Source organism: Hesperophylax consimilis, chromosome 7 (assembly GCF_061612785.1).
Source record: "Hesperophylax consimilis isolate HC1 chromosome 7, BYU_Hcon_1.0, whole genome shotgun sequence".
Lineage (NCBI taxonomy): Eukaryota > Metazoa > Arthropoda > Insecta > Trichoptera > Limnephilidae > Hesperophylax > Hesperophylax consimilis.
The window spans coordinates 7,303,243-7,331,005 of record NC_142842.1 but is presented as its reverse complement, the minus strand read 5'-3'; the positions used below and the strand labels follow the sequence as shown (position 1 = coordinate 7,331,005).

Below are 27,763 nucleotides of genomic sequence, written 5' to 3'. Positions count from 1 at the left end.
ACTGTAAAGCGCCCCTGAGGTGATATCTCACAAAAGCGGCGCAACACAAATTATCCAATATTATTATTATTTTTAGCGAGGCGTGTATGTAGGTACCTTATCGAATGAATTTAAAAAAATTTCACAGGATATAATAGTAACCTCTATGGTATAGTAAGAGGCAGTGGCGGCTCGTGAATTTTGAGTATACTAGAGTACTAATATTACAAAAATGGCATTAATGGTGTTGTTGTATCCGAAAATGTTTTGTTTTTTTTTTTGAAAATTCAGTTTTTTGTGTGAACATTTTTTAGGAAATTTTAGTTCGACGCACGGATTTCCTGAAAATCTTTATACAAAAAACAGAATTGTCAAAAAAAAATCATTTTCGGATACAACAACACCAATAATGTCGAATTTGTCAAACTTGGCATCCTATCACACTTAAAAGTCAAGAGCCGCCACTGGTGAGAAGAGGTTTATATTTTTGTGACTAAAGCACAAGAGAAGTCAATAACATACCCAATTTGGGGAAAGTTGTGATTTCTCAATTTGGTAAGCATTGGTTCATTATACAGATATCTGAATATACAGAAAAGTCTGTAAATTTCTTGACGACAGTGCTCACGGTTGGAGTTTTTGTCGTTGCTTAGAAAAGTTTAAGTTTTCGACATGAACGAAAATATTAAAAAAATAATTCGAGCGTAATATAAGCGTTCATCGCGCATTCTCATTACTGTAATTATTAGGTTCGTGTTAACATGTTAACTAATTAAGAAAATGAACATCTGCCAGTTAAAGCGATAATTGCAGAGTTTCATTTTTACTGAGTATCTCAGTTAGTGATTTCTTTAATAATGATGTTTTTTTAATCATTAGAAAATAAGCGTCAACCAAAAACGTTTTAAAAAACCTTTACTTTAAAAATATCTGAGATTTAAAATCGTTGGCTCTGCGCCGTTATTGCTGCGTAAAACCAACGAATTCTTCAAATATAATATTTGGACAGTTAAACATCAAATAAATTGCTACTAAACTATACCTACAAAACTGACAAAATAAGACAACTAAAAAAATGAAACAAATTTTAAGCCTTGACTAAATAATTAATCATCAAAAAAGCTCGTGAAATAAATAGTCAAATCATTAAATAATCAAAATTAAGGTTTTAACCTTAATTTTGATTATTTAACATGTATCTTTTGTCCAAAAACAATTTTAAACTATCCTTCAATAAACTATCCAAAGTATATCCTAAGTGAGACAGGCACAGTTAAGGCGAAGCTTAATTAAAACGAAGCTTTGGATTAATCTTAACAGCAAATTGGTTTACGTTATGAATACCAAAAAATATACTTTAACAGGAGTCTAAACACTTCATAAAAATAAAATATATACAGATACGTCTCAATAATTTAGAATCATTGGAAATATCAAAAGCAAATAAAAATAAAAATAATTGCCCATTACAAACAGATAGAACTAACTAAAAGCCCTATTTTAAAGATGTTTCCTTTCTCCCTGGGTAATTCCCACCCCTCCCCGACCCCACTACCTACTCCGTTGCCCTGATGCTCTCTCCCTCACATTTATATACTTTCTCTTTCTTTATTGTTTACTTAATAATCTTCCTCTGTATTATATTTTAGTTTATATTTGTACTGTCCTGATGAAGGTTGAGTTCAACCGAAACCGGTCGACGTATATAAATTTAATAAAGTGGTTTAAAACAAAGATATTCTTTCATTTGTGTAAATATACTTTAGATAAATTGAAACTTTTTATATCGTTTCCTTTGAGTAGAATTAAAGTAAAAAAATTAATTACTCAATAAAATAAACTACTAAAAAATTTATTTTTTCAACAGTCATTAATGTATGAAAACACAAAAGAAACTTTAAAAGATACAATATTTTAGCTAAGATTATCTATGACAGTATACCTTGATTAACTTTTTTGCTTTCTTATAAAATTGTACATAATAATTAAAAACCACTTTTGTGCTAGAAATCGAGCGTTTCTAAATATATCTTAAAAAAATTAAAAATTGTTGCCGAATCAAATCGTAGCGAGATCAAATAAAAATTTCTTAATTTTTTGTGGAATTTTACATATAATTGGCCTTACTAATAAATTTATTTTAAATTTTACACAACTGATAAACAGCCATTTGACCGAACGGTGGCTGAGTTGACATCGCGTTTGGGTCCCACCCAGGCGTAGTGTGTTCAATACCTCGGCTGGCCAAATCCTCCATCACAGCACAAGCAACATTTTACGCTTAATGTGATATTAGTAGGAGATTGTTAAATATTGTCAGGTTATTCGTAAGTCGTTTGTCTTTCTTTTAAAAAAAATTAAATTAATGTATGTTAAATGGATGTTTATCAGTCATGTAAAATTTACAAATCGTTTATTAGTAACAAGCGGATTCCATTATTTAGAGCACAGAATACCATAGGACTAAATCTTAAAATTAGTTATTTATTTATAAGTATACCTATATCATGAAAATATTGAACTTTCAGTATTGAACCATCCTACCCACGAACTCTAGACGACAACTCTACCTATCTCGCCAAATGCCAATCGAGTAGGACCGACAATTATTTCGTATATTAATTTCTGTAATGTCATTATGCATGTATATCCGCGTGTTTATACTTTATTGCCACTAAAATGTTGATAGAATGCATTGTCATCAACAACGAGTATATCTGCCGAGTTACAGCTTGATCGGATGTTGGAAAGCGGGTTAATTTCCGCTAGCAAGATTTGAATTTATTCATTTGCGAAAACCAAAGTTAAATTCAAATGGATTCATTAAAATAAAAATAAAAATGTTCCTTTTATTTTACTTATTTTACCCAGCCATGTATTCTTCTAGTTTAAAATGAATACCTCGCAAAATCCTCTAATTCTTTCCCACCTGGAATAACCTAACTAGTAAGCAAAAAATATTTTAGGAAAAGCAAAATGCTCTCAAGTAAAGGAGAAATAAAAAAGCACATTGCTTTTTGGTTCCTTTGCAAATTAATGCACCTTTTGATGAGGTTGTTAAAATAAATACCTTTCTCAGGTAAGTCGGGTGGGAGAGACCAAGCATAGTACAATCAGTCAGTCGACCAGTGCGCGGGAAGGTGCGCGTGTTCACCGCTGTCTGCGCATGCCCAATGCGTTCGAAATTCGAATTTTGCAAAACAAACGAATCCGACAATCAATCGAAAACAGTGTGTTCTTAATTTGAAAGTAAATTGATTGGTTTAAATGTGTGGGATTTTCTGGAAATTGAAAGAAAAAGTGGTGTTAGTTGCGTAACGCTGAGTGTGTTTTGACAGTTGATCGTGTTGTTTGTTGTTGACATGTGGGGAGTCCGTTGATGTACTGGATTCACAGAAGTGTGTGACAGTTGTTTATCTAAGAACCAAGTAGATTTTTATGCAAGAGGTAAGAACACTCAATTATATACATATATTCTGATTTAAAATATTTTACGTATAAAATTATAAAAAATATTATTTATTGTTGTGTTCGTGAGTGTGTTAGAAATATTACGTGTATTTACGTAGATAGAAAAATTATATCTTAGTTAAAAAAATGTAATAATTCTAGAATACTTTAGAATATGAAAACATATTTTCCATTCCAGTGATATTTTTGAAAATCTACGTTTTGTAGATTCTAACTAACTAACCATCACGCCGTTTCCCCGCAGAAGTATTCATGAGGACGAACCGCCGAACAACTCGGTCTTGACACACACTCCTTGCCTCATTCACATTCATACATCGTCTCATACATACTCTGACTCTTGACATAGCCCAACTGAAGTATCGGGCCTTCACGAATTTTTCTCCTTACACTAATCTCATCGCTTATTCGCTATACATTCCCAAACCATTTGATGGTCCCTTTCTTAATCTTACATCATCTTTGTATTCTTTGCGAATTTCCACGTTTCGTACATGGTTTTATCACACATATGCCTCAGAGATCTCATTTCTACAGCGTTCAGTCTACTTCCATCTTTCATCTGCCTGTTCCTTGCCTCAATAACATACATCAGGATAGGTACCAGCACTCCATTGTGAACTGCTAGCTTCGCTTCTCTGGACATTTTAAGCGCCAACCGCGTTCTGTTCTTCATTAATGGAGTTACCTGAATTTACCTATCAAATCAAATCATAAAAAATGTTAAAATTTCATTTTTCGTTTTTCTCCACAAACAAGAACATTAAATTAACACGTGTTTTTTGTCAGAATTTAAAAGTCAATTAGAACTCATACATGGTTTTACGCTCATTATGCGCTATGAACAAATACGATGGAAAAGATTGTGGTGATGCAATACTCAGTATAATAACCCCCCGTACTAATAAACGTGTTTTAAATTTTACACAACAGATAAACAACAATTTACTATACATTAATAGTTGTTCATCAATTGGGTAAAATTTAAAACACGTCACTAGTAAGGCCCTACCTTAGCAATTATATAAATTATGCATAGGTATTATAGTATATGCCAGCGTATGAGTCAGATATTTTCTGCATAGTAGAAAATAACATATGACGTCGTGTTTGACATTCAACAGTAGAGGTATACCTGTTTTCCAATGTTGCTAAGGTACAAATGCATAATATTTTATTTTTCATGTTCGCTAATACGAAAAACTTACTTGCGTACATTTTCTAACTGACCATTTTTGTTTTCAAAAAGAAAAAGATTAATTAAAATTTAAGAACGAGGTACATTATGAAACTACTACACTAAAAATCACGGGACAGTCTTAAATCTTGACAAATACAAAAAAAATTTAAATAATACTTTGTTGCTTGCCTGAATTCTTTACATCAGCTCCAATTTAAAAAATGAAACTTAAAGTCAAAGCAAATACGAGTTTATTGAACTAGAGTGGACAGATACAACAACAACAAAAAAACAAATATTGTTTTTTGATATTATGATGGTTTGATATTTTCTATTATAAACCTAATTTAAACATATTTTTAAAATTATTTTGTCTCTCAATTTTCGTAATTTTAAGCTTTGTAAAAAAATACTGATTTTTTTGTGTTTTCCTTCAGTGAATGTGCAAATTAGTCTAGGGATATTTATATTTGTATATAAAATTATTTTATACTAACCACAAGAATATACTTTAAATGTCCTGTTTGTGTCTCAAATAAAATTTAAATAAAAATAAAATTAATTAAAAAAAATAAATTAGTATTTTGATTAAAATTTAAAATATTTCAATATGTTTATTATGGATTTAGTGGTGTCATTTGAAAAAGTTTGTCAGTGGGGCTGGGAGTTCAACTCTATGTTACTGATCTATCCCTGTTGAGAATTGGATGCTTCCTCGCCATGTAGCGTATCAAATACAATATCCACCAATAAACATTATATTATTTTCGTACAAGAGAGTTAAAAAAAATCTCATAAATAAATAATTATCTTATCATTTTCATATCACGTTCTAATTTAAAATGTGCCATAAACGAATGAAATCAATAACTTTATATTAATCTGCAACACAGGATCACGACTCGATACGGATATATAAGCCTTAATTCTTTATACAGACAATGCCCTTCAATTAGCTCATAAACCTTTTATTACGTTGGCAAGTGTAAATACCAAGAATAATTATAAAGCATTATGTAAACTTTATACAGGATGTAACAGCACGTACCCCAATCATTTTAACCAGCTATTTGTAAAAAATATACATTTCATTTTGCTGTTTATTTTTTCGATTACAAACAATAAATATATTTAATAATCACACTGCCACACGTCGCGATGGAACGATACGCGCTCTGTCGCATCATGACGGGGTGCTTTTTTGTTGTTGTTGTTTTTAAATTAATATAAATGATCGCACAGCAAAATGACACCTAAGTTTTTAACTCCAAATATGCAGGAATCGGAATAAGTGCTGATACACCCTGTATAACGTATAGGTCGGTATTCAATGTAATAATATACTGTTTTTTAATGCTATAACAACAATAAATTTTTATAAAATAATATTTTTAAGAGTTAATTGCATAGTTCGCATATATTGCATTTTGTAACAGGATGGAAAATTATTTCTCATATATTTTATATATTTATTTTTATTTCGTAGTAGAACAATCCCGATAAGTTACAAAACTCATTGTAGGACGAGAGGAACTTACAATACATAGGTGGGAGTTAATAAGTGTGGTGAACGTATGTCTGTCGGTATGAAAGAGACAGGCATATCTGAGTGAGACAGCATGACCGAGACGTATAAAAAGGCGTGTCTGTTGTAACTCGTCCTCTCTTTGCAATTACATCTCGAATACTGTCCATTTGTATAAATACTAAATAAACCAAATAGTATGGAGTATCAAACCGTATATTTTTTACAAATTATCTGAGTGATCGGCACGGCAGATCACCACAATAAGTACAATTTTACATTGTTATTTTTATATCAAAGTTATAAGTTTCCCATGCAAAAGAGTACGAAAATAGAAAAAGGCAGGTTAAGTAGAACAAACAAGAAAAAAGGAAACAAGCAGCATATAACAATACACATAAACACAAAGCCAAGTTAGAAATTACAAAAATGTACTTACCCACTCATTGGTAAAAATATGATTATGCTCGATTATAAATACAGGGGATAGAAAAGGAGAGAAAAGGAAACAAGATAAACCCAACACGACACGAATTACGTATTTTCGTAATTATTGTATTTTTTATTACGCATTATATAACAAAAAATTATTATTGTAAAGCAATACTTTGAATTTTTTATATACTGGCTGTAAATATAAAATATTCTATAATATTGTTATTGCTAATGTTATATAATATTCGCATTTATTAATGAGTTACTTTCTCATACTGAAGTTCGTACCTCGTAATTTGTATTGCCTCGATGTACTCTCAAACTTATATATCATTCTATGGTCGAATCAATTCTTAGATATGGAATTCGAACTTGGGGACACTCGAGTAATATTTATATTAAATACATTCAAAATCTACAAACTGCTATAATTAAAAAAATTGTTAAACCTAGCATTTAACAAAGAAACAACTTAAAATTACTGTATGACTCTGAGGGCCTACTCCCAATTAAAGGGCTTCTCTTGTTTATTATAATTATGGATAATGCGGGAGAAAATGCGTACAAAAAGCCATTGGTGCATAGTCACAAAACAAGATTTACTGAAAAAAAAGGCCTAAAAATTCCACTAATATCAAATAAGTATGGTAGCAGAACACTTGACTATTTGATACCTGTGATTTATAACAAATTTAACGAAAAATTTAACTTGAAAAATAATGAGGAACCCTGCCCTAAACTGACAAAAAAGTGGTTAATAAATGAACAAAACGTTTATCTATCCTAAACATTATATTTGGTATTAATATTTAAACTTAAGCTAATGTGTATTATGTTATAACATTAAATGGTAGAACCTACAGACAAGCTGATTGTTACAGCTTTGTGGGACTACCCATATCTTATATTGTATTAAATGTAATTATGTTAAATTTAATAAATAAAAAATAAAAAAATAAAAATAAAATTAAAAAAAAAACAAGTCACCATCGTTTTCGGGTTCAGTGGAATATCGAAAACTGAGGTAAGTTATCAAAAATTTCAGTGAAATTTTAAATCTTTAAATATTTTTTTAAGTTTTACTTCAACTATTTTGTTACTTAAGATTAGTATTAATTCAATATAATCCTAAGAATTATTAATTTGACCTAGCCTGATTTAAAAGTTAATTCTTTTTGTGCACTATTTTCTAATTATATAATAAAAATTATTAGGACAGAAAATTTTCTTAGTAGCCCTAGTAGAAATTGTTCCTTTTATTCTTCGACTCTATAATACGGTAATAATTGATCCATTATTTCATCCATTTTATTAGATCTTGGATCACCTTGTAACTTGGAATCACCGATTTGTCTCGCGTTAAAATACGAAAATAATAAACCACGAGGTTTTACCAATCAATTATTTCACGTCAAGGTAATTCGCGTCAAAAGATAAACCCATTTGAATCAGAAACCGTTTATCTTCCAAATTGTTTATTAGATCTATCCATTGATCTACGATTGAATTGAATAAACCGCGACTCTAATATCACCTTTATAGTATCTGCTTCACACTTGCATCTTAGGCTTTATCCAGCTATAATGGGTATCTAATTGAATTAAGATCCGAACCGACTGATAAATGATGATGTTCGAACGCGTGCTGTTGCCAGTTTGGCGTATCCTTTATTCCCAATAAATAATAATTCAATATAATCCACCGCCCGATTCCTGGTAATGGGCACAATGGCTGGTAGGCGGGCCCGGCCAATAAATACGATACATCTGAACGCAATATCTTATTCGCTGCAATCTGCTTCAGCCGCTTTATCACAATCAGTTGGGCAGTGACTAGTATAAGTGACTAGTATAAGGGACTAGTATATAGGGACTAGGGACTGCCAACGGAATACCAGCCAGGAAAATTATTATCTAGCAACGGTTTCTCTGCACATGGCTGTCATTTGGCAGAATGGGGTTGCCCACCAGATTACCTGCGATAAAAATCCTAAAAACCTTGTAATCAAAAATATGGCGTCTTTAAAATATTAGAAATTCAGAATATGTCTAAAACACGTGTTTTTTTTCCTAATAAATATCACGGAAAGCGACAAAATGTATAAAAATATGTCCATATCAATATCAGTGTTTGTATGAATACGTGTTCTCATAAAACACTCGCTTTTAACTGATGTTAGGAACTCTGTAAATTCATTTGTTAGAGGCCTGCATGAATGAATAATATTTTATAGCAGTAAGTTTTCTCCGTGTATGATTAAGAGATATTTTGCAGGAATCTAAAATTAGCATCAGAAAAAAAATAAACACATTTTACAACAATATTGTCAGTATATCTGATAAATTGAAAACTACTTCCGAAAAGCAATTATTTGGCATCTACGTCGTACTACGTTTCTACAAGATTTTGAAGTGAAACTTCTTTACGCGCGTCATGCAATTTCGAGGACCGGAGTAAAACCGACTCATGACCGAAACGAAAATGCGGGTACCCCCACCACCGATTAAAGTTCATTTGATCTAGTCAAAGTTTTGAAGTAACATATAAATGCTTCTTAGTTCATCCCGACAACTGGCGTTGGTGGTGTAATGGTCAGCATAGCTGCCTTCCAAGCAGTTGATCCGAGTTCGATTCTCGGCCATCGCACATTATTTTTTTGTTTTTAACGCCTTTTTCATTAAATATCTTATTTTTTAGTAGGTCAGAACATTTTTTAAAAGAAAATAATATTGCAAAATAATAAAAACACTTATCTCACTGTGATAAAACGTTACTCCGCTAGAGCGCGCTTTGCGTTATTGTGTTGGATTAAAATTATTATCTAATCCGTATATTATGATAATTGTATTACATTTATTTAATTAATTTATTTATTTTGATAATATGTAATAATTTACAGAAAAAAAAATTAAAACTATCTCCCTCTGATAAAATATCCGTTCGCTAGAGCGCACTACGCGATCTTGTGTGGGATTCTATTTCTGTACATTGTACATTATTTTTAAAAATATATTATATTTTGGGTGTGATGTAGGTAACATTATAAAACATAACAAGCTCTCATATTTTCAGAACCTACATAATATAATCAATTTATGCGGCTTTGCTTACAGTTGGTGCTCAGCGTGGTTGGCTTTCAATCAGTTAAGCGAGGTTCGATTCTCGGCTGTGGCATTTTTGAAGTGAAACCTTGTTGAGGTGGGGGAGCCGCTCACGAACGTTCTCTCTCTTCTCTTCTTTCCTCTCTCTCAGACACCAGCGAACTGCGCCACGCCAAGCATCAGCTGAAACTAGAAGTTTCACTTCTGTCTTGCGTAGGCTTGACACACCCACTTTTTTTTTTTTACTTGTGTATTTTGATGTTTATTTGTCTTAGATTATTTATTTATTATAAAAACAGCTCGAAAGCCACGGCTACTTGCTAAACTTGTTCTTCTTTGCCGTGAAATGAAAGTAAATTACATTATTTATAAATGCACAAAAATCTAAACTATTTCAATTTGATTTTGGAAAACCAAACAAAAAAACACTCGGTAAATGTGCCTTATAACTTATCACAGCGGAAATATACTATACACTATAAATTGACCGTTTTCATTCGGTTAAACATTTCGCAATACCCTTTGCCCTATGCATGACCACAGATTATAAGAGAAGGGCAGAAAGGATTGGACGTCTCACGTTTCAGACCACACCTTTTCCAGTTTAACGAAGTCGATAATTTCACGTTTTCTACACTAGATATAAGTTTTTCACTTACTTATCCGAGATAACCCGAGAGTACCTGCCCGCTCCATACGCTCTTCTTTCCTTTTCAAAGTGGATCAAAGCAAAACGAACTGTAAACAAAATTCTTGCTTTAGCAGACTATGTAATAATTACAAAGATCTAAAATGGATATATTCAATGATGGACAATATAAAACGTCCACAAATGTTTTTTTTTCATATTTCAAATTTGGAATTAACAATATCTTCTCAGAAACTAATTTATAAATAAAATTAATCGATCTAAATAAAAATCGAATTTGTTTATCCGAGACACTATCTAGGTTACAAACCAATTTCATTAGCAACTTTGTGGTCATTATAAAAGGTAGCTGCAAAAAATATGGAAAAATTATTGCAAGATGATATTGTTAATTCTTAATGTTACATATGATATCGAAACGTTTAATAAATAAGTTCCAATGGTCGAGTGGTTTAAGACGCTTGTCCTGGTAAGACAATAGATCCTGGGTTCGATTCCTAGTTATGACCGTTATTCCTTAATAATTAAAAAAATCTCTATTGTCAACACCCATTCGATAAACAAACATACTTCATATTCTTGTTCTAATATATATGTTGTGTAGATAATTATACTTTTGCATGGAAAAGATTTAAACCAGCAAAATTACGAGTTTTCCTAAAGTAAAGGTTTAGAGACAATCTTCTTCCATCAACATCCTCCCATTTGGCATACATATCCTTGTTCTAGCCCCATTGGTGATGGTTTTTTTTTTCATGGGAAATATTTCGTGTTAAATCGAGCGTTAAAAAACGTTTCGCGTAAACCGATGAAATTACTTTACAACATTTTCTTCTTTTGTTTTGACAAATAAACGCTTGCGATCCAACTTTCTTCACAAAAATCTTTCGGTGAGAAGCATTATTTTTTAATTGGAAAATGAACAAGAAATACAACACCTAAAATATTCGCTGGGTGTTGATTATCTGTGATTTGTTAACCAGGAGTCAGACGGTTCACTTTTCGTTCGTTCCTGTCTTTCATTTTGCGTATTTCAATCGAAGTAAAACGTCTGAACACAAAATGAAAGAAAAGTACCGAATGAATTCATTAGTGAACCGATTCGTCGATGTTGAATTTCGGCATTCCGCATCTTTTACTCGCGCTCGGAATGAAGAAAAATTAAACGTCTGAACACGGAATGAACACTCGTTCATTTCTCTCAGTACAATTTGCAGTTTTATTCGTTCAGGTATACTCTCTCTCTCATCAAAGTATCCTCGATAAACTTGTCAAATTTCGCTTCACGCTTATTACGCAAAAAAGTAATACACAGCACATGGTTTCAAATTAATTACTTACTTCAAAGAAACAACTATTCATGTTGGGACAGATGGTAAATGATTCCATTTTTTCCAATCAAGGTTAAGGTTGAAGGTCAGGAAATTATTAAAATAACTTAAACATATATAAACATGTGCAAATTTACTTAAAGCCCTGACTTAAATAGTTGTCACAATTGATATTAATGTTGAAATCAAGTATTGTTTGTTTAAAGAACCTCTGCATTAAGTGAAATTCGACAAATTTATCGTCTTTTCGGAGTAAGAAGTGGTAGCAATTTTTCAAATTCACTTGCATCCATTGGAAGATGATATAAGTATGATTCAGGATATTTTTTCGCCAATTTTCTCAATGATGCATTTAAAAGAAAAAAAGATCCCAACACATTTCTCCTTAAAATTCATTGTCGCACCCACCACCGCCGACGTTTTCTTTGCTTCTTTTAAGAGAAATTCTTTTATCAAATGGTCACAGATCAAACGAATTACAAAGCGCATGACTTCGTTCGACGGCATCATAGTGGGAAAGGACGGATGACATTTTGATGACAGTTCATTTCTCATCATTCTGCATGCGCCGTGTGAACGCGAGTGCACCGTCTGATGCCTGCTTTACAGAAAGAACCATCAATGAGACTATTATTTTTACTCTGGATTCACCGTGGTTTTTAACGTAAGTTCTCATTCAAGAAACCAATTCTTCTTGTGGTGAATTTACTTATCACAATTTATTTACTTTCTTTTCGGTGATTTATGAATCAACCGATTGTATTTATTGCGTTGAAAATACATTTCTTTAGTTAAGATGTATATTTGTACGTATCACCACTTTAGTTGAGTTGAAAGCCAACTAATTTAGGATAAAGCTGTACCTTCTTCAATGCAGTACCATAGCCAATTAAAATACATACATAGCTTTTGCCAAAAAAATATTATCAACAATTGAAGTTAAACATATAATAATTAAGTCTATTTTATATATTTTCTCACTATATATAAGGAGGTTTCATGAAAATTCAACACACATTTAAAAAGTGAAGTCATGAAAAGTGATAAAAAAAACTAGGTTAAACGACTTTATATCACTTTTTAAAGACGTGTTGAATTGTATTGTGTTGAGTTGTCCGGTTAACATATAAACACACATAATTTATTTTTTTATTAGATTGATTTGTACCATGATGATTCTTGTTTTAAGCAAAACCGGTCAATCTTAAGAAATTAAACAAATTTCATGGTTATAAACAGAGTTATTGTTTTATTTTATTTACATGATAAACTACAAAGTGGCTGCTTTCTATCAAAATATATTTTTTTCTATTGGTGCCCTTTTTTACTCATTTAAAGTACGCTCTAGTGTGTTTAAATCGCACTTTATGGAACGCGCGTTTTTTAAAGTTACCATGGCAACATCAAAAAATCATCAAAATGTGAAGTCTAAATGTCATTTTTTAACTACAAATCTGACAGGAATATTTTAAACGTCAAATAAAATAATGTTTGTGTTTTTCATTTCCATGACAACAAGATATTGTGATGTCACATCACGAACTCATTAATAGTTCTTATTTCCAAATTTTTAATAATAATATCAATATTTATGTTTTCAAAGTGTACTAATAAAAAAAATAGCGTAAAGTATTCGCGGATAACTGGTCTTTAAAACACTTGCTTTATTTCGAGCACTCGGCTACGCCGTCGTGCTCGAAAAATCGGGCGTGTTTTAAAGACCTGTTTATCCACTTATACTTTAATATACTATTTAAATTTAGAAAATTCTAAAATAAGCATTCAACCAAAAAAATATATTTTGCGTGTAGTGTTTTTATAATGCAATGTCTAATCCCTGCAATAAGTGCAACAATTGGTTACATTGAGGAAGACTTGAATGCCTGGTGCACTCGTTCCTGCTCGTGTTCAGAGCGCCCGGGGCCTCCCATCGAGAAGCGGCATTATTTGTAGCAAGTTGGGAAGGTACCTATTACTTTTTATGGTCCCATTATGATAGATGTGTACTTATCGACCGACCGGCTATTTACATCCTCCGTGTGGTAAAGTTCTGTAATCTGCTCTGAGCCCGAGGCAGCCGCCGGTCACATAGCCAATATTGGGGAAATCTGATTAGGTAGGTATAGTATAGAATACAGTCAACGGATCAGTGTTTATTCTAGTTATCTCAATCAAAACGAACTAAGTAACTACACATTTTCAAACATAACTACGATCCCATTATGTTAGATTTTTAGTTATCGACCAGCCGGCTAGTAAAATCTTCCGTGTGGTAACGTTCTGTTATCTGCTTTGGGCCTGAGGCAATATTGCTGAAATCTGAACTAAAAAACAATACATGGCGTACAAAATCAAAGCATCAGTGTTTATTCATTCATTATCAATAATACAAGGTTTTCCAATAAGAAGTGTTATTTTGAATAGCCCGCTATTTCGGTAGATGTTACTTTTGAAGCTGTCATTTTTTAACATTGACAAGTAGGAACTACGCCATTAATAAAAATGCAACGATACACGCTTCAACAACGCATTAAAATTATTAAAATTCACCTAAGTGAATCAAATGCAAATCATCTTGAGTGATGAGGCCAAAGATATTAGAAGAACGAGATATGCTATGTTGGCCGCCGGACCGTAGCCGGAGTACTACCTAATTAGGGTACTTTGAACGGTATCGGGACGTGTACGCACAGAAATCTGTTCTATGTATTAGTGCGGATACCTTAGCGCAAGCGAAGGTGTGCAGTAGTATTGGTGAACAAAACCGGCGACACTCGGCAAAACAATTCCACTCAGTACGAACTGCTCATAGCACATCTCGTTCTTCTAATATCTTTGGATGAGGCCCATTTCCACCTCGGTGGCTTCGTCAACAAGCAAAATTGTCGCATCTGGGGCTCGGAAAACCCAAGAGTTATTGTTAAAAAAGCCTCTCTATCCTCAAAGTGTGACTGTTTGGTGCGGTTTATGGTCCGGCGGAGTCATTGGACCTTACTTTTTCGTAAATGAGGCTGGAGCAACAGTTACGGTGAATGGATTGCGCTATCGAGAGATGATTAATGATTTTTTATGGCCGGAATTGGATGGTATTAATCTGGACAACGTTTACTTTCAACAAGACGGCGCTACGTGCCACACAAACAACGAAACCATTGATCTTTTACGATTGATTATCAAAATAACACATTTTATTGGAAAACCCTGTAGTTTAACAAACTTATCATCATGGAATACTCCTTTACATTCATAAATACAAAACACTTAATATTAGATCTCAGGGTCAAAAACATATCCAACTAGCAACTACAAATACAACATTTGTGCAAAAATTCTTCATTTACCAAGATTCTTAAATCTACAACAAAATCCCACTCGCATTCAAAACTTACAACAATATTTTTACTTTTAAATCTCAAATAACATGCTGGATACGATGCATAGGGATATAAGAAATATATAATATACATTGACACCAAATACAGACTGAAACCGAAACCAATCAATTGAACAAAAAACACCTATGTACAAATATATTTATAATTATTCCAGAAAAACATTATTTTTAATTACTTTATATTATCCATGCTACTAAATTTTAATAATGTCATTGAAATCCTCAGTACGGGAGATTCCAGTTAGGACATCATTATATCTATTTGTAACAAAAAAAGATTATAATAAAAAACATATTATTACTTTTATTATTGATGGTAAAATCTAAATCTAAGTTTGTCCAAATAATCACTAATCAAAAACACTCTCTCAGATAGTCTTTGGTATCACCACTCTTTTATCCGTTCTAGATTCAATTGTTAATCTGGTGCATTTCCTACTCTAAAACAACTTTTTTTTAAAATTTATTTGTAGGAATATACAACTTAATAATAGTTTTAATAATTTAAAAAATCTTATTAAACTGATATCAAATTACTTTATTTTTTGTTCCAATATCAACACGAACTTCTTAAATTACTTAGGAGTATTGGTGTTATTTTTTTATATTAAGGTGTAGGTCATGCAATATGTCAATAATGAAAAACAGGGTAACATAAATATTTGCTTTTAGTCAACAAATCTGAACCTTTTCACAGCACGACAGTACACGATAACTTTTTGTAGATTTTATAACGCTTTGATCTGTAAGTGGGCGGCTCGATATGGCTGGAGTGAATATCGATGGAATATTGAAAATATTAAAATTAATATTTAATTCGTATAATTTATAATATCGCTTCTAATTAAATGCATAATATCTATCATAAATGTCCTTGGAAATCATAGACCTCCAAATTGATAGACTTGCACTAACATGAAATCTGGCTATCATTTCGACGAGCTGGAGGCAAACCAGGTTACCATATTGTTGGCTGAGGAGAGTTCAAAAATGCTTTGAATAAACTATAACTTCAGTCGTACATTGGCCGCCGAAATAACCAGGCCCTGTGCAGAAAAGTGAAGTTCGCTAAAGTAAGGCAAAAGTTTACTGCGCAGTACATTGTAAGACTTTTTTACGCAGGATCTGAAAGTTCGTTTTTAAACGAACCGCTCGGCGTGGCGACGCTAAAAATGTGTAAGGTGGGAAAAATGACATATTTGTAAAAGGATCTAACTAAATAGTGAAACAAAATATTATAACTTGGAAACAAACCCGAACTTTTGTTTACCCGATTTGGGATTCGTATTTAAGTTTTTTACGCAGCCAGCACTTTGCGTGTTAAAAAGGACTAGTAATTCGTAAGCAGATTTTATTTTCGAGGACTTATATTACAATGCGAGTGGCCTGTATACTGTATTCATTTATTGGCAAATCACATAAAGAGATATGGACACACCGCCGCCAATGCTCCGCACAACTTGGTTTGTTCCTCTTTCCCTGATTGGTGGGTCTATAAATATGAATGCCTATGTTGGAAATGGAGGATATCAGAAGGCGCAGGAATGTAAGTGATTCAGCTATTGCGCGAAGTGCGCGGTGATCTAAGCCTCCTGCCCACTCCTTCGGTGACTTGGCAGGACTTTTGTAGGCACTAGGCACAGACTTGTTTATTATTAGTATGATACGAGAAATAAGATGTTTAAAGGTGTAGGTAAAGCAGGAAGATAACTCGAAAACTAAAGGCAAAACCATTATACTGGTCATTTAATAACTTTGTTTAGGCCCGAGTGGCGTTTAAACGATAATGTATTTAAATAGACAGTAAATTTAAATTGATTTTTCAGCATATTCGATCGCATTATAAGTGGGAAAAAGAGAGGATAGAAAGGAAAAAGTTTTATCTTTAATTGATTTTTGTTTCTTTTGAAGATCACGTCACATGTAACGAATTTTTAATTTCTTATATTTTTAGGTGCACATATCACATCACTATTATTCCTAATTTCACCACACGACGACATTCAATGTAGCAATCCACAATTTATGCAATTTAGTGGCCAATCTTCGAGAGTAATTATCCGATGGTAGATAACAAGATATGATGAACCACCATTTACAACGACAATATTACGAAATGTCGAACACTTGCCATCTCACTGCCGATGTTCTTTTTTAATTCTTGAAGATTTAATTCTAAGATTTTGCAGGAAAGAGAAGAACAAGGGAAATGATAATATTCCATAAGTCCCAAAGCTGTATCTGTTTTCATGCCCATGTGAAGTTGCTAGCTAAATTCTCTGTATTATGTGTACCTACTTCTTTTATATAAATAACAGTATATATGGGTAAAATTCCATTTAAAAAAATATATTTATCAGATTACTTTTTTAAATTCTACACACCGTGCCCTTTTTACTTCATACGTAAACTAATTATATTACATTCTTCTAGTACTTTTTTTCGGGAAATCGACAGCTTACATTTTATCAGTTTGTACAAATAGCGAAAATAAAATCAATTATAGAATTCATCCTTGTGACTTAACTTCTAACAAGATAACATAATTATGAAATTAAAAATATTGAAATTTATGTGAAACAAAAAAATAACTCATGACAAGCAACAAAAACATTTGTTTTATGGAGCTTATTCTGGTGGTAATTTGAGATCCATAAGTTAGATTGCATTTTTTAAGTTCAATACAGAATTATACTAAACAATAAAAAATCACTCATGACAATAATAATTCAGAAAAGTTTTTTTTTCAGTATTCATACGTACCTCTAGTCACAGTTGTCAAAGATCGCCGTGGCGATAGCCAACCTCCGATAAGAGAAGATATTAGAAAAATAAGAAGGACACAACCAAATGAAATAAAATCTTTCTTGCGTATAAGTAAAAGATTAACCACATTGTGTTTGAGGGTCAAGATAAATTGCCTCCGATAACAAAGTTATTTCGACGTGTTATTATTTTTTATCCTGCTGTTATGACGAATATTGCAATTTGAAGATGTTAATCTGTGCATAAACTGAAATTCAACAGTTATTTTCGGAAAGAAGTTCGCTAAAAAAGCCTTATTTGTCGTTTCGATCTTGTTACGTGACCCGAATTTAAAGTTTTTGCAATGTTAGTTAGCATTTGAATGATATCATACTTTTTTTATGGAAATGAGTGATGATGGATTGTCAAACACGCGTACTGACACTTAAACTTAGAACTTAAACTTGTATTTATAAGTTAAACTTGCATTCTACTACAATTTGCTACCCGGTTTCGCCCTGGAGTAGATTTGAGTGATCAAATGTAAAATTTACTAATAAAAAATAATGCAAATTATAAAGAATCTTTTCAAATTATTCTTTATCCGGTAAAAAACGTGATTGCAGGCCCTAAACGAATGAATTGATAGGTTTCCTTATAAACTATTATTAAAATACCAATCAATTTTCACGATGTCGGAACACGTGTTCATAAAAATACCAACATTTTCACATGTTCCGATATTATTACCAATGCAATTAAAGTTTATCAGAAAGCGGTCAGGAAGGGAAGTTTGAAGAGATTGTTAATAATTCAGCAATTCTCCGTGTATTTAAATTTGAAAACATTAAAAAAAGTTTCTTGAGTTTGAGAGTTTTTGTTGCATTATAAAACAGATTATATGCTTTACAGTTTAGGCCCCGTAGTACGCGTTCAAAGATGGTTTGAAGGGGAGATATGTAGATACGAATGTTAGAAGGAGGGCGATAATATTTAAAAAAAAACGATAATAGAATTAACCGAAAATGGTGAATATATCTCATAAAACACGACTCTTTTGAAATAGAGCAAAAAATCTCTCAATAAATGCTTAAGGTGCATTTACACTATGATTTTTTTCATATCTGTAACATATTAACTAACCGAATAAATCGCGTTTTTAATAATTTTCGGAGCTCACTTTTCGATCATTTTCTATCGAGGGAATTTCATATAATTGCCGTTTCAGTATTACAAATGTATTGATATTATCTTAAAAAACAACATATATTTATTTTTAACTTAAAAACTTTAAGATGGAGTGTGTATTTCAAAGAAATTGAATGGGAATGCTATCCCGTCCTAGGACTTGATCAAAAGTAATGGATAAAAACAAGATTTTAGTATTTCAGATGAATTTCGAAAAGTTCTTACCTACTCGATATCTAGACCGAGAGCGCATCATGTTTTTACAGAAAAATATTTTATCGGGTTGAAAACATCTCAATTTAAAATCTAGTGTGCATACCACTTAACCACATATAGGGTCTATCTAAAATTATGTATGTGCTCTATTCTTGCTATAGTCATACTACTCACATAAGAAATATGTAATTCTTGCTCTAGGTATACTACTCACTTAAGAGATATGTAATTCTTGCTCAAGTTATACTACTCACTGAAGAGGTATGTAATAAACTTAAATAGAATTATTTCTAATTTTGAAAGAGTTAGTTCATGGTGGAAATTGCATTTTAATACGACTTTAAATTAATAAAAAGAAAACTTTACAACTTTCTTCATCATGCTTATTTTTGACCGGAAAGTTTTCACCTTTTAACGGACATTTTCAGACTGGTACTGTCAAAAATAATGAACTGGAAGAAAGTTATTAATTTTAAAATTAGTGATGTTAAATAGATTTATTTTTCTTATTTCTTCTACATATATGTAGGATACGTGTGGTTATTTTGCATATAAACTGGAGAGTGTCGTGAAAATGACATCGCTATCCGCGGCATCCACCTTGATGCTAAAGGGAAAGTTGGTACCTTATGTTTGTTTCGCACGAATATCTTGTTGTTGACACAGTTGCCCTGCATTTCACGACATTGTGATTTATCATCGGGTTTTCTCCTTTGTAACAGTCAATACTTTGGACATATAGCATGACTACCAAACCAAAAACTAAATTTAACACGACTTTAGAGTTAAAGGCATTTCAAGAAACACTTCAATTCAAACACTGAGTTAAGAGTCCCAACTACTCTCACTGTGCGAAGCCTGTGGAACTATGACACCCGTTTGTAACGCTGATGGGTATGGGAAAGGGAAAAACATGAGAAGAGGGAGGTTGGAAAGTACTTGGCTATTCAAATCTGGTCACCAAACACTGCTAAAATCATTTCAAGCAACGTTTCAATTCTAAATGGTAGTTATTGAGGTAGCGGGAAGTTCATTCCACCACAGCGTTAAATGCGCGATGGATCTTTTAATTTTTAAGTTTATTTATTTATATGAAGTTTTTATTTTATGTTACCATTCGGTTTGTTTTTATTATTATTGTTAATTTATATATTTAACCCTTTAGACATGAATTTATACTGGCAGTGATATTAAATATTTAATACTTGATAATAATTGGTTGAGTTATTTAAAAATTTCCGTGTTTTTTTATGGTTAAGATATTTTTGCTAATTTCATTTGAAATAACAATAGGTCTCAGAAGGCGCGTTTCAAGTGTGTATAAAAAAGTTATAATTTTAATCAATTAAAAAAAATTATATAATAATTAAATATTCAAAATGTGTCTTAAAAACGTGAATATTTTTATAACGGGATAAAATTTCAGTTGCGATTAAACACAAAAGTCGCATTTCAAAATAAAAAAATGGATACCACCTAGGGTGTGTTAACTAAAATCAAATTTTAAAAAATATGGCGCGAAGCCAGTTATATCAGCAATAGAAAAACATAAACCGACAATTATTATTCGCTCTAGACAAGGAAGAAAAAATTCAAAAAGTTTTCAAAAGAGTTAAATGTATTTTTTTTATCTCATGTTATATGTCAGACTGAGATTGCACTATCCTTCCTCTCCTGCTGTATTAAAAACTGAAATAAAAATTGAAAAAAGGCAAAATACTTTCACAATATTAAATTCCGGGAGTATGGAAAGCTCATCATTTGCATTTCCTCCACAAAACATTAAAAAAACACCAGATTTTTTCAACAATTGAATCTGTGAATAAAATTAACCTATTTTTCGTGCGCCGCGCTTCGTTTCGCCTTGACTGAGTCAACTCAGCGAGTCGGCTGTCTCCAACCGGGCGCTGAGCAAACAGTCGGCATCAGTCAACCTCAGTCAATACCCGATATGGTTTGGGAAACAACCTCATTATGATGCGCGTCACCCGGTCCTACCTTGGCTATGTTGGCGTACAACGTTCCTTATTATTCTTATTATCGTTTCATAAGCGATCTTTGCAACACACAGGTGGCGCATAACTCATCCGCTCTTGGGAAATGTGGATATTATATTTTTATTATGGTATGCGATGCCTTATAACATAACTTAAGCCGCGATCGTGAATGCTGAATACTTGTAGGCGAAGTGTCCTCGTAGATTGAGCTAAGGTTATTCTGCAAAAATTGGCTAATTTCTTAATCGGTGTGTAAGAATTGCAATTATTATTAGCAGGTGGTAAATAATAATAATTATAAAGAAATTATTCGTTTTTGTACCATAGCCTCGCTCTAGACTTGATATAGTAATTTTAATATCAGTTAAATTAGCTGAAAGCCCGGGGTCGCCGGGTTTTACAGAGATCTTTTTTAAATCAGAAGTAGACAGAAAGTTTTCTCTTATTTTGAACGTCAAAGGTGCAAATTTCCATCAAAAAGTACCATGATTCTGCTTGAAAGAGTGGAATAATTGGGTGGGGTGGTTTTTCGAAATCACATGCGGACAGTGACCTTTCTTCTATTTTGAAAGTCAAGTGAGCAAAATTTCATCAATCTTCGCAATAAAACTGTAGATTTATTGGTTAGAGAAATAGTCCCGTGCAATATTACCAAATTATAAGAAATTTACCGATCTCAGCTGTCGGTGAATCGGTGTATGTGTGAACTGGTGTAGAATATTCCTGCGTAGTGAGCAAAATTATTCATATTCAATGAACTTTTAATTTTCACAATTCGAACAGATTGTGGGAACCAAGCGATACATATTTGAAATAAGTATTAATTTTGTTTAAATTACTGACAGATATCGTAATTTTTCACAATTTCGCTAAGGCAGTTAATTCGAAAGGTAAATTACTGACGTACATCTAATTATTTGTCAACGTTGTTTATGAAAGACAAAATGATCCTGAGCCAAATATTTTACAAATGCTTTCAGCTCCACAAATCCTACAATTATAATATCCCGTGATTTTTCGCGAATCTGTACTAGTAACATAAATTAAGTAAGTAAGTTTAATAATATTACAAAAAAAGAAGGGAGAAATTTCGTAAAATCAGTATGTAGCTTGCTAAAAAAATACTAATTTTGACTTGAGTTAGTAATGAATTCACACAGCGATATAAAACATAGGTACTTAAATATATTTCAAAGCCCATGCTTGTTAGAAAATGAGACAATTCACGATTCACTGCTTCGCTAAGGAATTTCCTATTGAAGCTATGGCACTCGTTTGGAGGTAAATTGTATAACTCCACCAGTAATGCGGATACACAACACTCCAGTTTTACTGTATCCCAATGTCTAAACTATTCATTATTAATAAGGCTGGATTTACAAAATCACGTTTGCATTTACCAAATACAGTATTCGTGCATTTCTTCGCTGTTGCACGTTAATGGGACTCAATTTTGATACCGTAGTAAAATTCCATAAGTCATTGAGATTTTTGATTTTTGACTAACCTTAAAGTCACGGACTTTTATCTGTGATGCATGTTACCCCGCTTTGTGGTGTTATGAACATATCTTAGGTTAAGGTTTTTGAAACTTGGAGGTTTGTTCAAAAGCTAAAACGGGCCGAGAATCACCATTTCGAAAGTTCGTATATTTAAAATTGCGATGAACATCGATTTTAAGTCACATTTTTGTTATATTTGATATTCGTAAAACCCAAAACTTAGTCATTGAGATTTTACTCTTCCACTGTCTTGTAGGGACAACTTTAATCATAAGATGACAACAATTACGTAGAAATCTCACTATTTTACGAATTGATGGAACTCTTTGTCAAGTGGATCTCAATTTAATACGTGGAAAATGACAAATCGCATTCTGGCAACTACACCAAAATATGCCGAAGTGATGTTAATGGACTCTTAGGGCCATTAGCTTCACATAACTCAAACAATTTTCATCAAATCTCATCATCTCAACATTTTGTAAATACGTATTATGGCCAACTGAAAATTTGAGGAACTGTAGTGTTATAGACATTGCATCAAAACTTTAAAAGACACGTTATATTCAAACTAATCGGACAAAAATAAATCACCGCTTATGAAAAGGATAGCCATTCAAAGAATATGTGTTTACGATTGAAAAAAACGATATGAACAAACTAAAGTTTGTCCACTGGACCTAGTTCAGTGAAACCACGCCCGTTATTTCAGTAACGTATCTTTACTCATATACTATATCGATAGAGCTCTAAATTATACCGTACAAATGCAATTAAACAGATTTTAACGCTAAAATACAGTTTCGAGGTAGATTATAACAATTGCAATTAGGTATGTTTTAAAACATTCGCTCTTAAAAAAAAAACAAATTTTAATAAAACTTCGTCACGCAATAATAGCGGTAGATTGTCTCAGAATCGCCCGGCGGAATGATCACAATCATAATATAAACATTGCTTAAAATGGCATCAGACGTGTTTATTGACCAGATCTAAACAGCCAGGTACTTCCCAACCATCATCTACTCCATATTTTTCCAATCCCAGCTCCCTTCAGACTATCTAGATACCTACCCAATTTGGAGGTAAGTACGTTAGTCCCTCTGGAGTTGGTAGTCACAAAAGGTCACAAAAAAGTAAAGTAATCTGCCTCTAGTCTTATTGTAAGCATTTGAGAAAAATTTAAAAAACGGTCTGTGATTCGAAATTCAAACTTAGGAATGAAGTTGTTTTTTTTCCGAGGTAAATGGCCGATTGTTTGAAATGTAAAGATTTGCTAATGACGGGATGACAAAATTGTTCGTTATTCTTTTGTTTGGTTCTTATTCGTGTGAAGTTGCCAGTCTAACCACGAACAGTTTCGACTTCAAATTGTATTGTAATTTCATAGTAATAATGTAAATGGCATAAATAAACCACTCACGTAAATAGATAAAATTTCAAAAAGTGGAACAGATAAACTTTTCAAATTTGGAATAAAAATATATTATTCACCTTATTTACAGTACCTACCCAATTATTTATGTACCTTATAATATGATTATCGAAGTATATAGGTACTTCAAACCGCGACTTTATATTTTCTTTCGAGTTGTGTAATATCATTTATTAAAAAAAATAATATACAACAGATTGAAGTGGTAGATAATTTCAGTATCACCCCCGTGAAAGATCACCATTCCGAATCAAAGCGTTGTTTTTAATGGCTTTAGCCGTGTTTATTTATCAGATTTAAATATTCTGGTAAGTACATTCCAACCTTGCTCTCTCATCTACTCTCTTCACCAATTCCTTCAGTCCCACAACATTCCTCAAATTCAGGATGCCATAGTCCGCACAATAGTCCCAACTGCTCCCAACCGTATGGATCATGATGACATCCCCTATTGGAGTATTTTGTCAGTCTGTAAGTAATGAAGATGGAAAGGAGGTGAGGAAGAGGGTAATGGGGAAATACATATGTATTCATATCTGGTCACCAAACATGGCTAAAGCCATTTCAAGCAACATTTTGATTCTGATTGGTGGTCTTTAACCAGGGAGATTCTGAATCTATTTACAACTTTATTTTTATGATTTAAGATTTTCACGGCCAAAAGTATTTTTGTTATTTGTTTTTGGGGTATTATGCCGTGTTGCGCTAACTCCTTCTTTAGCCAACGTTTCGGACAGCATTGCAGTGTCCATCATCAGGGCAGATGTCTTATTATTAATGTTGTAATAAGACATCTGCCCTGATGATGGACACTGCAATGCTGTCCGAAACGTTGGCTAAAGAAGGAGTTAGCGCAACACGGCATAATACCCCAAAAACAAATAGCAAAAAAACTTTATTTTTAATTAATAAATCAAATTTACTTGCGCACGCCGGAAAATTTAACCAGTGACCTCCGGATTCGTATTGCAACAACTCAACCACTTGCCATCTTGTATATTCCACAATATTTTTTTTAACAAAATACACGTATTTTGAGTGCGATTTATAACAACCAACAATGCATGAAGTTTTAACGTCACTTTAGCACACAACATAATGCTGCAAGAAAGATCACTCTCATGCTAATTAAACCATCAAAATAACACTTAAATCTCTTTTGAAATTTCAATTTCTGACAAAAGTTCACAAGTAGTAACGATAAGCGTGTAATATCGCAAGTCCGTAATGAATACAATCGACGTGCATAAATTTTCCAAGAATCTTGACAGATTAACGAGTAGCCAGGTAGATAGGTGAGTAGGAATGAAGGTAGGTAGATTAAGTAGGTACCTGTGTTTGATACGAAGTGCAGTTGGATGAATATACCTGTCTGAACACACCTGCCCGTGGGCATAACGCTTCCAAGGACGCCATCATGAACAATTTTGGATGATATAACCGAAGTAACATCGATTACAATTCTAAAAACACTTTAACGATAGACTTCTTAATCTTTAATGGGGTTATATACAGGGTGTCCGGAAACTCGTAGTACAAGCGGGAAACTGGTGAATCTACATCACATTTGGAGTCGATTTTGTAGTATATTTTTTTTTTATTTGAGCTTTCGTTATCGAGTAAATCGAGTTTGAAGTTGATTTATTTTTTTTTTTTTTTTTTTTTAATCAAATTCTTATAAATTATTACTGAAGATCAAAGTACCCAACTAATTAAAACTATTTGAAAGTAAAACAAATGAAGAAACTCGGATTTGAAGCATTATTTTGAACTCACCCTTCATTTAACCCGGTGTAATCATAAAATATTTCTGCTCTGCAGGGTTAAAACATCTGTTATTCAACCCTAAACACCAGAAAAAACATTAACCCTAAAATAGCCGAAAAATATTTTTTTTTTGGTTTTTTTTTTTTTGAAAATGCTCAAATCAAAAAACTTTATGTTTTTTTGGGTTCCCCATGTGGTGTAGATTCTCCAGTTTCCCGCTTGTACTACGAGTTTCCGGACACCGTGTATATACGATACGTTGTCTCTAAATGATATCTCGTCTATTAAGTCGATGCACTACGTCGTGTAATATTTTGAATCGAGCCGCTATCAGTAACACACCTTAAGTAGATGGCCATAAGGCTTAAATTCCCGCTTCACACAATCCACCTGTTTCGATTTAGGCAAGAAAAAAACATGGTCGAAAAGTGCCTTTTATTTACAAAGTTATGTTACTTTTATCAGGCACAAATATTTAAATGTTTTTCGATAATTTTATAAATAACTTAATTTTCCACATTATACAATAAAACCGTAACCGAAAATGGGTTCGAAAGTAGGAGATTTTGAACTTTAAAGCAGTTTTCATAGGCTTATACTTTATTTTTTTTGGGCTTATAAAAAGACTTATCTAAAAAATACTCGATTATTTAAAAGCCCAGGATGTATTCTACTCGCAGTATTTAATTAAAGCTTCTGAAACATTTCTAGGCGACCAAATTTTCAAACCAAAAACACATGATTTTAAATTACTACGTAGTGCATCGCCTTAAAAAGATCATGTCGAGTTTTGTCAAAAATTGTACTAAACTGTCGATGTACACCGTGTTCCACCCTCATACCGTGAAACTTTAGGTGGCGGTTATTCACGATCAACAAAGAAATAAATCGAAAGAAATTTTTTACACAATGTTATTCCAATTACCGAAATAAAACATTATAAAACTTGTCCAGTGTAATCGTAGCTTTATTTTTTTGGTGATGCACGTGACCACCCTCACACTTCAAATAGAAACAAATATTTAAAATATAACAGCTGACCAAGTGGGAAGAAATAATAATCACAAACTTTTCATTTATTCTTACCCTTTAAAGTTTTGCAGTATTTATGTATTTACTTATTAAAAAAAAATAGTTTTTAACATAAAACACCATAATCTGCCCATCTCTAGGGCATTCCTGTGTCAAGATGTGCAGCTTTGTAATTACATCATTTAAAAAATACAAATAATTCAACTTAATTAAAAATAAAATATAATTTAAACACTCAAAAGAAAAGTTAAAAACACGATTGTGTCGAGACCGGTAGCAAAAATAAATAAAAAAATTATAACAAATGTACGAAAAATAAAACAAAATTGTTTACAAAAGAAACATTGGGCACTACGTTTATGTTGGAAACAATAATATTCTCGTTTAAACTAAAGTACAAGGTACCTTTGCTGACTTATCAGACACAAGAATAGATATATAAGAAGAATACGAGAAAGGGTGTATAAGATAAGGCGTCGTGTCTGCGCATTTAGAAAAAAACCATAATATAGATTTCATGTCAACTGAAATCTTCGATGATTCTTATAAAATGCTATTCTTCATCAATGACAGCAGATTAACGATTTTTTCCTCAGGTCGAAAATACAATTTTTTTCTCATCGATTTTACTGTTCGAAAAATTAACATACCCTCCACATATATTTCATCATTCCATTGGACCATTCTGATATCTACTCTCTTGACACTGGATTGAGCAAGTGGTCCGCGAAACATATTATAATTTACCTTCCAGACCTACAACATACCTGCAAAACTGCTTAATGTCATTCGTGCCATAGCTCGGGGCTCTGAGCA

General features: G+C 32.5%; 1 protein-coding gene and 1 non-coding gene across 2 annotated transcripts in view; both read left to right on the top strand.

The window, feature by feature from the left end:
* Nucleotides 1–3,107: 3,107 nt before the first annotated feature.
* LOC149422253 (uncharacterized) overlaps nt 3,108–27,763 on the top strand; it is a 218,902-nt gene continuing 194,246 nt past the window's right edge. Inside the window, exon 1 of the mRNA XM_089633684.1 lies at nt 3,108–3,426. The gene's annotated coding sequence lies outside the window, so the exon portion shown is untranslated. The remainder of the gene's footprint in view (nt 3,427–27,763) is intronic.
* Nucleotides 9,165–9,236, top strand: TRNAG-UCC (transfer RNA glycine (anticodon UCC)). The gene has a single exon. It is a non-coding gene; the product is annotated as a tRNA-Gly (tRNA).